The sequence below is a fragment of the Theropithecus gelada genome, chromosome 5, assembly GCF_003255815.1.
Source record: "Theropithecus gelada isolate Dixy chromosome 5, Tgel_1.0, whole genome shotgun sequence".
Lineage (NCBI taxonomy): Eukaryota > Metazoa > Chordata > Mammalia > Primates > Cercopithecidae > Theropithecus > Theropithecus gelada.
In genome coordinates, this window is record NC_037672.1 from 8636251 (window position 1) to 8646901 (window position 10651).

At 50.2% G+C, this 10651-nt stretch overlaps 1 pseudogene; it reads left to right on the forward strand.

Annotated features, from left to right (window-relative positions):
- Window positions 1–2329: 2329 nt before the first annotated feature.
- LOC112625219 lies at window positions 2330–5482 on the forward strand (annotated as a pseudogene).
- Window positions 5483–10651: the final 5169 nt, after the last annotated feature.

Below are 10651 nucleotides of genomic sequence, written 5' to 3' on the forward strand. Positions count from 1 at the left end.
AAGGGAGAAATGGGTGCAGAGCAGGTAACCAAGGGAACAGATGTGAGTTATTGGTTAGAACTGACGGGAAGGTTGTTTACAGTAACTAAGGGCAAGGAGGCATGGAGAACAAGAAAGTTGAGTTCCAGAACAAAAAACAAGAACGTTAACATGCCAAACCTTGGAAGCGAAACTGACTGTATCTGACAGTTTTATACATTTTAGGGAGATAGGAGACATCAATCAACATATGTAAGATGAACACTGGTTTGATCCGGTACAACCTGAAGCAAAAGTGGGTCAACTCGAAGCCAGGAGGGGGCTTCCAGGTCACAGGTAGGTGAGAGACAAACAGTTGCATTCTTCTGAGTTTCTGATGAGCCTTTCCAAAGGAGGCAATAAGATATGCATGCTTCTCAGTGAGCACTGGATGACTTTGAATAGAATGGGAGGCAGGTTTGCCCTAAGCAGTTCCCAGATTGACTTTTCCCTTTATCTTAGTGATTTGGGGGGCCCAAAATATTTTCCTTTCCAATTTCCCCTTTTGTTTTAAAAGTATTTTGGAGAAAGCATTTTAAAAGAAAATCAGTCTCTGGTGCCAGGTTTTGTCTGATTTCTCGTGGAGTAGCTGGGATTACAGGTGCGCGACACCACACCTGGCTAATTTTTTTTTTTTTTTTGGTAGAAACGGGGGTCTCCCTCGGTTGCCCAAGCTGGTCTCTGGTGCCCAAGGCGGGGCTCCCCGTAATGTCTGCAAATAATCCAATGAAGGAACACCAGAGCGTGGAAAGTGGAGGACGACCGACAAAGGACTCCCCAGTAGGTTTTCACTTCAAGCTCTAGGGTAAGTAGGGCGCTGGGAGAATTCCAGGGAAACCTCGGGAAAATGTGGGTCAGGCTGAGAGTAAGTTCGCGAATTACTTAAGCCTTGTACCGCAGTTACTGCACCGCGGAGGGGTAATTGTGAGTACCCCAAATCTCACATCTTTGTTCCATCTGGTAGACAAGTATTCTCCTTGGTTCCCGGAATATGGAATCGTGAATGCAAAAGATTGGGACAAGGTCGGATCAGACTTAAAACGAGCACAAGAGGGCCGCGATATTCCCGTCTCTGCTTGGTCTGCATGGTCGGCAGTTATAACAGCACTGGAGCCCTTCCACACTGAGGAGGAGGAGGAGGAGGAGGAGGAGGAGGAGGAGGAGGAGGAGGAGCAGGAGGAGTTCCAGGATGACATAGGAAAGTTGAATAATCAGGAGTCTAATTATCAGCTAAGTGAACCATGACAGTCTAGTTTAAAAAAGGGCGAGAAACGGGAAGGTATGTATGCTAATCTCCAAAAAACGTATAAAAGAAACAGTGCCACCTACTGCGCCTTTAGGGGAAGGTCTGGAATGGCCGCCCCCAGGCCAGCCTTAGGAATTTTTGGAAGGGGAGCCTGACAGGCGCCTTGGGGCTCCCATTGTTGCAGGCCCCCCGCCAGTAACTATGGTGAAGGGAAGCTTCAGGCTTGTCCAACAGCCAATCATGATGAGGGAATGATCCAGGCTTGCCCATCTGTTAATTATGGTAGAGGAATGCCGCGAGCTGGTCCAAATACAAATGATGACACAGGGACAATCCAGGCATCCATTAGCCAGGCACAAGAAATGGGGGATTTGAATGCTTGGCAGTTTCTGGCAATTCTTTCGCCAGCTGAGGAGCCCAGAGAACTTGCTCAAGCATGCTGGGAGCCATTTCCTTTTAAAATATTAAAAGACTTAAAGCAAGCAATTGGACAGATGGGCCAAATTCTCCTTATGTTCATTCCTTGTTACAATGTGTGGCTTATAACAGACGTTGAATACCTACAGATTGGAAGGCACTAGCCCGATACACCCTGTCCCCCTCTGAATTTCTCCAATTTAAAACCTGGTGGATGGATGAAGCAACAAATCAGGCACGCAGAAACGCTCGAGCCCAACATCCCATTAATATCACATCTGATCAATCGCTTGGAATCGGACAGGCATGGGGTACTCTAAATCAACAGATGGTAATGGGTGATGAGGCTGTTGATCAGCTCAGAACTACATGCCTAAGAGCCTGGGAAAAGAATTCACGACCCTGCTACTGCTTATCCTTCTTTTAACACAGTTCAACAGGGTCCAAGGGAGCCTTATCCAGATTCTATTGCCTGTTTGCAGGATGTGGCTCAAAAGGCTATTTCCAATTCTCATGACAAGAAAGTGATCGTTCAGCTGCTTGCTCATGAAAATGCTAATACAGAAGGTCAGGCAGCAATTAGACCTATTAAGGGAAAGGCAGATCTAAATGAGGGAAAAACTTTAAGTGAATACATTAAAGCCTGCGATGGCATTGGCGGGCACCTCACCCATCGCGGGGGGTGCCTCAGCCCACTGCGATGTGGATGGTAACAGTGAGGAGGAGAGAGGGGGTTGCTATTACTCCCCATTACGATGTGGATCGTAATAATGACTCCCCCCTGCAATGTGTGTCCATTATTAGTAGTCTTTTTAGTTCAGGATATTAGGAACAATTTCACAGGTTGTGTGTACACAGCCTGCGATAGGAGAACGAACACCATCCTCTGCACCTCCGGATATTAGGAACCATATCACACAATGGGTGTACACTTTTTGGGAGATTTGGGGTAATGTCGTCCTGTGTTTCCCTGAACAATCAGAGACACATCGCAGGGCGGCTGTACACCTGCTACTCTCTCGGCAGGAACATCATACTACTGGAAATTAGGAACAATATCACAGACTGGGTGTCAAGCCACTGTCATATTGGAAGTAATATCATGCTCATTGTTATGAGGAACAATATCACAGGGGGGTGTGTACCTTCTCTGGTTGTGGGAGTAGTATCATCATCTCTTCCTTTAGATGACAGGAACAATATCACAGGGTGGGTGTACACCCCGTGTGTTTTTGGAAGGAATGTCATTCTCTCTTCTTCTAGGTTTTACAATTCATATCACAGGCGGGGTGCACACCCCTTGTTATATTGGATGGAATCTCAATCCTCTTTCAACTTGTATCTCATCCTCTTTCAACTTGTATCTTTAGAACAATATCCCATGGGGGCTGTACATCTCTTCAATATTGGTAGTAATGCCATCTTCTCCTTTCCTGGACATCAGAAACAAGATCACAGGAGGGGTGTACACGCCTTGCAATATTGGTAGTAATATCACCTCTCCCCTGTGGTTATTAAGGACAAAATCCCAGGGTGGCTGTACCGTTCCTACTTTATTGGGAGTAATATCATCCACTCACACCCTGGATATCAGGAACGATATCACAGAAGAGTTGTCCACCCCCTTCGATGTTGTCAGCCATGTCATCTTCTTCCCGCCTGGATATTAGGGACGATACCCCGGGGTTGGGGGTGGTGTACACCCACTGCGATATCGAAAGTAAAATCAGCCTCTACCCCGCTGCATATTAGGAACAATATATGGGGAGCAGGGTGGTTACACCCCCTGCGATATCGAGAGCAATATTCTTCTCTCTCCCCTGTACATTAGGAACTACATCACAGGGGTCTGTACACCTTCCGCGATAACGGGATTAATGTTGTCCTCTCCCCCACTGAATGTCAAAAACAATCTCACAGAAGGGTGTACACCCCCTGCGATATGGCCAGTAATATCATCATCTCTACCTTTGGATACTAGGAACAACATCACAGAGGGTGTGTACACTCTCCTGCTATATTGGGCATAATGTTATCCTCTCTTCCTCTGGATATTAGGAACAATATCCCTGGTGGTGGGAGGTGGAGTACATTAAGAACAATATCACTGGGTGGGTGTACACCCCCTGCGATACTGGGTGTGGTATCATCCTCTCTTCCCTAGGATATTAAGAACAATATCACAGGAGGGGTGCACAGCCACAGCCTGCAGGACCCTGAGGAGCCCTCCTTCTGCTTGGAAGCTGAGGACGACTGGGAGGACCCAGAGGCCCTGAGCTCACTGCTGCTGTTCCTGAACGCCCCCAGGGACAAGGCCAGCTTCCGTGGCCTGTACGATGTGGCGCTGCCATGGCTGAGCAGCGTGTTCTGCAGCTTTAGTGATAAGGTAGAGCTGACTGGGCGCCTGGCACAGGCCCAAGGGGCGGCCAAGAACCCTGGCCTCCTCATGGCCCTGGCCAGGCTCTGCTTCCTCCTGGGGCGGCTGTGCAGCAGGAGGCTCAAGCTGTCCCAGGCCCGGGTGTACTTTGAGGAAGCACTGGGTGCCCTGGAGGGCAGCTTCAGGGACCTGTTCCTGGTGGTGGCTGTGTATGCCAACCTGGCCAGCATTTACCGGAAGCAGAAGAACTGGGAGAAGTGTACACAGGTGGTTCCCAAAGCCGTGGCTCTGCTCCTGGGGACGCCCGGCCACATCTGCAGCACCGAGGTGCAGGGGGAGCTCCTGCAGCTGGCGCCGCGGTGGGCGGTGGGTGGCCAGAGCCCGCAGGCCGAGGCCCGGGCCTGCTTCCTGCTGGCCAGGCACCACGTGACCTCAAGCAGCCCGAGGAGGCCCTGCCCTTCCTAGAGCGGCTGCTGCTTTTGCACAGGGACTCGGGAGCCCCAGAGGCTGTGTGGCTCTCAGACTGCTCCCTACTCCTGGCTGACATCTACAGCCGCAAGTGCCTGCCCCACCTGGTGCTGAGCTGTGTCAAGGTGGCCTCATTGAGGACACAGGACTCGCTGGCCAGCTCGCTGGGGAGCGTGAACCTGGTGCTCCAGAACGCCCTCCAGCCCCATGGCCTCCCCACCCAGACTTCGCATTACTTCAGGCGAGTGCTGGCCTCCCTAACCCCAGGCACAGGCCAAGCGCTGCGCGGCCTTCTCCACACCAGCCTGGCCCAGCTGTACAGCCACCATGGCTACCACGGCCCGGCCATCACCTTCATGATGCAGGCGGTGGAAGCCAGTGCTGTTGCCGGAGTCCGTGCCATCGTGGACCGCCTGGTGGCCCTGGCCTGGCTGCACGTGCTTCATGGGCAGAGCCCGGTGGCCCTGGACATCCTGCAGTCTGTCCAGGATGCAGTGGTGGCCAGTGAGGACCAGGAGGGTGTGATTGCCAACATGGTGGCCGTGGCTCTGAAGAGGATGGGCCGGACGAGGCAGGCAGCCGAGGGCTACTACCACGCCCTACGGGTGACTCAGGACCTGGGCCAGCGGAGGAACCAGGCAGCGGCGCTGGCCAACTTCGGGGCCCTGTGCCTGCACGCGGGTGCCAGCAGGCTGGCCCAGCACTACCTCCTGGAGGCCGTGTGGCTGTTCTCGAGGCTGCCCTGCGGGGAGTGTGGCCGGGACTTCACCCACGTGCTCCTGCAGCTGGGCCACCTCTGCACCTGCCAGGACCCGGCCCAGCAGGGCAAGGGCTACTATGAGTGGGCCCTTCTGGTCGCCGTGGAGATGGGCCACGTGGAGAGTGAGTGCCCCGGTTCCTCCTGTGCGCCTTCCGGGGCCACTCGGGTCAGGGCACACCTGGGGTTTGTGATTTAGAAACAAGTGGTGGTTTTTCCACCATCGAAAGTGCTGAGTCGTGGCCAACAGCAGATGTTGGCAAGAGCCCTGGAGACAGGTGGTTCCCATGCAGGGCCAGGCCCTCTGTGCCCTACTGGGGCAGCCAGCTCTTCCCGGTTTGCCCAGGGACCATCCTGCCTTGAGCACTGAAAGTCCTGCATGCTGGGAATCCCTAGACATAACCCTGGGATCAAGGCAGGCTCTGCTGAGCTGGGACTTGGGGCCCCTGCATGAGCTAGGCCCTGAACACCGGTTCTTGTGCCCGTGTTATCTGCTTGGTATCTCGGCAGCCTGTGCACCTGTCATCCCACTTCACAGAGGACACGGGGTGGGCGATTGCCCAAAGCCGCAGAGCAGTTCATGCAAAAGCAGCTCGTTCTGCAGAGTGTGCCAGGCCCCACCCACAAATGGGGCTTGTGGGGTCCTCGGGTGGCAGGGACTGAGCATGGGAATGTGAGCTTCAGGCCAGAGAAGCCACAAAAGGGTGAGTGGCATGATGGTGGGGCAGCACTTGGCCCCAGGTTAGGGAAGCCTCTTTAGTCTGGGACCAGAGGGTTGAGAGGATTTAGTCAAGTAATAGGTGGTGGGAGAGGGGCTGGTGGTGGGGGAGGGGCTGGTGGTGTAGCCTGTGTGAAGGCCCAGGGCTGAGCGAGTGGGGGTGAGTGAGCGGGGATGAGTGGGGTGTGAGTGGTGGTGAGTGAGTAGGGGTGAGTGAGTGGGGGTGTGATGGGGGTGAGTGGGAGTGTGAGCGGGGATGAGTGGGGTGTGAGTGGCGGTGAGTGGGGGTGTGATGGGGGTGAGTGAGTGGGAGTGTGAGCAGGGATGAGTGGGGTGTGAGTGGTGGTGAGTGGGGGTGAGTGAGCGGAGGTGTGATGGGGGTGAGTGGGAGTGTGAGCAGGGATGAGTGGGGTGTGAGTGGTGGTGAGTCGGGGTGAGTGAGCGGAGGTGTGATGGGGGTGAGTGAGCAGGAGTGTGAGCGGGGATGAGTGGGGTGAGTGGTGGTGAGTGAGTGGGGGTGAGTGAGCGGGAGTGTGAGCGGGGATGAGTGTGGTGTGAGCGGGGGTGAGTGAGCAGGGCTTATGCAGGGAGGTGCAGAGTTGGGACTGGGTGGGTTGGGTGCTGGATGGTGAGAAGCTCTTCTGGAGAGCTAAGCAGGGCCTGGGGCCTCAGGCTGTGCTTGGCCTTTTCCCCAAGAGCACTGATTAGATGGGGCTCACCCAGATTAAGGGTGGGTCTGCCTTTCCCAGCCCACTGACTGAAATCTTAATCTACTTTGGCCACACCCTCAAAGACACACCCAGGATCAATGCTTTGCATCCTTCAATCCAATCAAGTTGACAGTACTCACCATCAGAGGCTGGTTAAAGTTGGTGACCTTTGCGGGTAGAACCTCTCACAGTACAGCTAGTTGGAGTAATGAATGGGTGAGGAAAACTTGGCTCACTTGAAGATGGTTCAAGTGATTTCTACCACACAGTATGTCCCCTAAGTGAAAGACCCTAACATCGAGAACACTTCCCACGAAATATGCTTTTCCATTTAGATCCTACAGGGCAAGCTCATTCCAACTCTCTTCATCACAGGGTATGAGAAGTAAGAAACAAAACATAGGTATGAACATATGTTGAACATGATCAAACTTAAAAGGCAAACACATTGGAAAAAAAGTAGACTTGCCACATATCTGAGGTTCAAAGACAGCCTTGATCTATCAAAATATGCAAAAATGAAAATTCCAAAAGGAAAAAGATATATGCATACTCGATTAACATGCAAAAATCTGTTAGCAAAGAAAAGCAAATTAAAATGGCAGGTCCCTATGGCCAAGAACTATCACTTGGGAAAAATGTATCAAAATGATAAAGCCCACTGCTGGTGCAAACATTGAAGATGGCCTCTCCTGCCCTCTGCTGGTGGGAATTTAAACTACAGTAGTATGGTAAGTCCTTTCTGGAGCTTGTTTGAAAATATCAATCAAAAGTCTTTAAAATGGCCGGGCGCGGTGGCTCAGGCCTGTAATCCCAGCACTTTGGGAAGCCAAGGTGGATGGATCACAGGTCAGGAGATCGAGATCATCCTGGCTAACATGGTGAAACGCCGTCTCTACTAAAAATACAAAAAATTACCCAGGCGTGGTGGCCGGTGCCTGTAGTCCGGAGTACTTGGGAGGCTGAGCCGGGAGAATGGCGTGAACCCGAGAGGCAGAGCTTGTAGTGAACACAGATGGCGCCACTGCACTACAGCCTGGGCGACAGAGCAAGGCTCTGTCTCAAAAAAAAAAAAAACCAAACAAACAAAAATTAGCTGGGCATGGTGACATGTACCTGTAGTCTCAGCTACTCCGGAGGCTGAGGCAGGAGAATTGCTTGAACCTGGGGGGCAGAGGTTGCAATGAGCCGAGATCGTGCCACTGCACTCCAGCCTGGCAACAGAGGAAGACTCTGTCAAAAAAAAAAAAAAAAAAAAAAAAAGTCTTTAAAATGTTTGCATCTTTTGATCTAGTGATTTCAATGCTATAGCTTTTACCAGGGGAATAATCACAGCTGTGTAGAAAGAGACACACATTTTTATTGTGTTTTTATACAATGAATGGAAGACCTTTGTAAAACTAGCTTTCTTCTTGGAATGAAGAACAGTATCCCAAATGATAGATATTAACATTAACATTTACTGAGCACTTCCCACATGCCAGGTGCTTTCTAAGAGCTTTACCTGTATTCTCATTCCTGGAGGTGCTCATAGAATACCTGGGGACCAAGGGGGCAGCTACATGGCACAATGAGAGAACAGGGTGGTACTGGTCTGGCCTCAGAGTTGCAAGTAACAGAAAACAACTGAAACTAAAGTTAATTTAAAAAAAAAAAAAGGAAAATTTAACCATCTGTAAAGTCTCAGCAATGGATAATAACAGTTAAGATTTATTGAGAGTTTTCTATGGCCTGCTCTAAGGACTCTGCATGTATTAATACTTTTAATCTTTACCCAATCCTGTGAGGTGGATATTATTCTTAACCCCATTTTGCAAGTGAGGAAACTAAGGCAAAGAGTGGATAAGACGCTTGCTCAAGGTTGAAAGAGTCAGTAATGACAGGACCGGCAATGACAGCCAGGCAGGCAGCTAGCTCCAGAGCTCAGTTCCTTAACAGGGTTAACTAAGGCTTAGCTAGATCCGGGAGGCGGTGCAATGCTACCAAGACCTCTTAGCTTGCCTCTCAGCACTTTCTTCCCACGTGGGCTCCCCTGTTTCCAGAACAGCAGCCCCCAAGCCCAAACTGACCTCACAGCTCACCATATCAAAGCAACCGTGAACATCTTCCCAGCCTAAGACCTGGACTATAAGAGGTCTGTTTTGGGTCTTGTACCCTCCCCTAGGACAGGGTCAGTCTCTGGAAACTGAGCAGGACCACTATAGAAAGCAGCAGTGGTTTCTCAGAGGAAGGGTTGTAGGCAGACACGTCTATGTCCATATTGAAGACAAGTTAGCTGTGCTCAAGGACCTGCTATGTGCTCGGTGTTTGCAGGGCACTGGGGGATACCAAGACATGGTTGGTTCTCCCAATCAACTAGGGGAAACACAGGCAAAAGGAAAATAGCAATAAAGCTTGGTAATTCTCGGAAGAGAGACATGAACAAAGAGTAGCTGGAACCCAGGGATAAGGGAATACTGATCAAGGGGTGAACAGGTGCCAGATCTTGACAGCCCGGCAGGCCAAATAAAGGAGTAGTGAATAGTAACTACTGATGTTTGGAGGCAAACTATATATGCCAGGCACTAAGCTAGATGATAAACATGTATCTTCACTCCAATACCTGATGTTTCACAGATGAGCAAAACTGATACTCAGAACAATAAAATAACTTGCCCAAGGACCCACAGTGATGGAGGCAAGATTCAACAGTCTATAAACACCTTGGATTTCACCATGTTGCTAAGGGGAGGCCAGCAAAGGTCACAATGAAATTCATTGTTCCCCACAAGTAATCCACATTGAAAATGAAAATGTCTTAATTGGTAGCAAATCTGGTATCACATATCTATCTATAATTAGGGTGCCACAGTACACACATTGAAGGGTTTCTATTTTTTCTTTCTTTTTTTTCTTTTTTGAGAGAGAGTTTCACTCTTGCTGCCCAGGCTGGAGTGAAATGGGCGGTCGTGGCTCACTGCAACCTCCACCTCCTGGGTTCAAGCCATTCTCCTGCCTCAGCCTCCCAGGCAGCTGGGATTACAGGCGCTTGCTACCACGCCCAGCTAATTTATTTATTATTTATTTTTTTTTAGTAGAGATGGGGTGTTTCACCATGTTGGCCAGGCTGGTCTCAAACTCCTGACCTCAGGTGATCCACCCGCCTGGGCCTCCCAAAGTGCTGGGATTACAGGCGTGAGCCACCGCACATGCCCAAAGGGCTTCTTTAATGGACCTCAGAAATGAAGATGTGGTCATTAAATACTGGAATTTTTCCAACCTGCTTTTAAGTATCAATATGGTGTGCAAGTAGTGCCATTTAAAATTGCAGAGAAAAAAACTCTGGAAGGATTTCAGATCCAAATTCAAAAGCCCCGAAACCACAAAAGGAGAAACCTGATCTGACCTGAACATACCATGTATGGGAACCTGGGATAGCGGCGATGCTCTTGGGAGTATTCAGTTACCAGGGAGGCCCTGCACTGACCCTTTTTCGAGGAGACAATCAACAGAAGATTGTATTTGATGGGACAAATTCACTTCCTGTTAACAAGGCTTCTAACCCTGTACGAGAGAGAGAAGAAGGGAGGGCAAAGACTTTAGTTGGCTTTGAAGAAACGAATCCAGTTCTTTAGGAGTCTTGAAAGAAAAAAAAAAAAAACAGAAAAAAAAGGAAGTATTGTTTAGAAAGGCCATATGATCCACCCAGCTGTTAAATCCTGTGCTCCAAAGGGTGAAGAAAGGCTGAAGAAATGATAAATCAGTAGAGATTTGGTACTTCTCTTTTTTTTTTTTTTGAGATGGAGTCTTGCTCTGTTGCCCAAGCTGGAGTGCAGTGGCACGATCACTGCAACCTCCTTCTCCCAGGTTCAAGCAATTCTCCTGCCTCAGCCTCCAGAGTAGCTGGGATTACAGGTGCTGGCCACCAGGCCTGGCTAATTTTTGTATTTTTAGTAGAGAT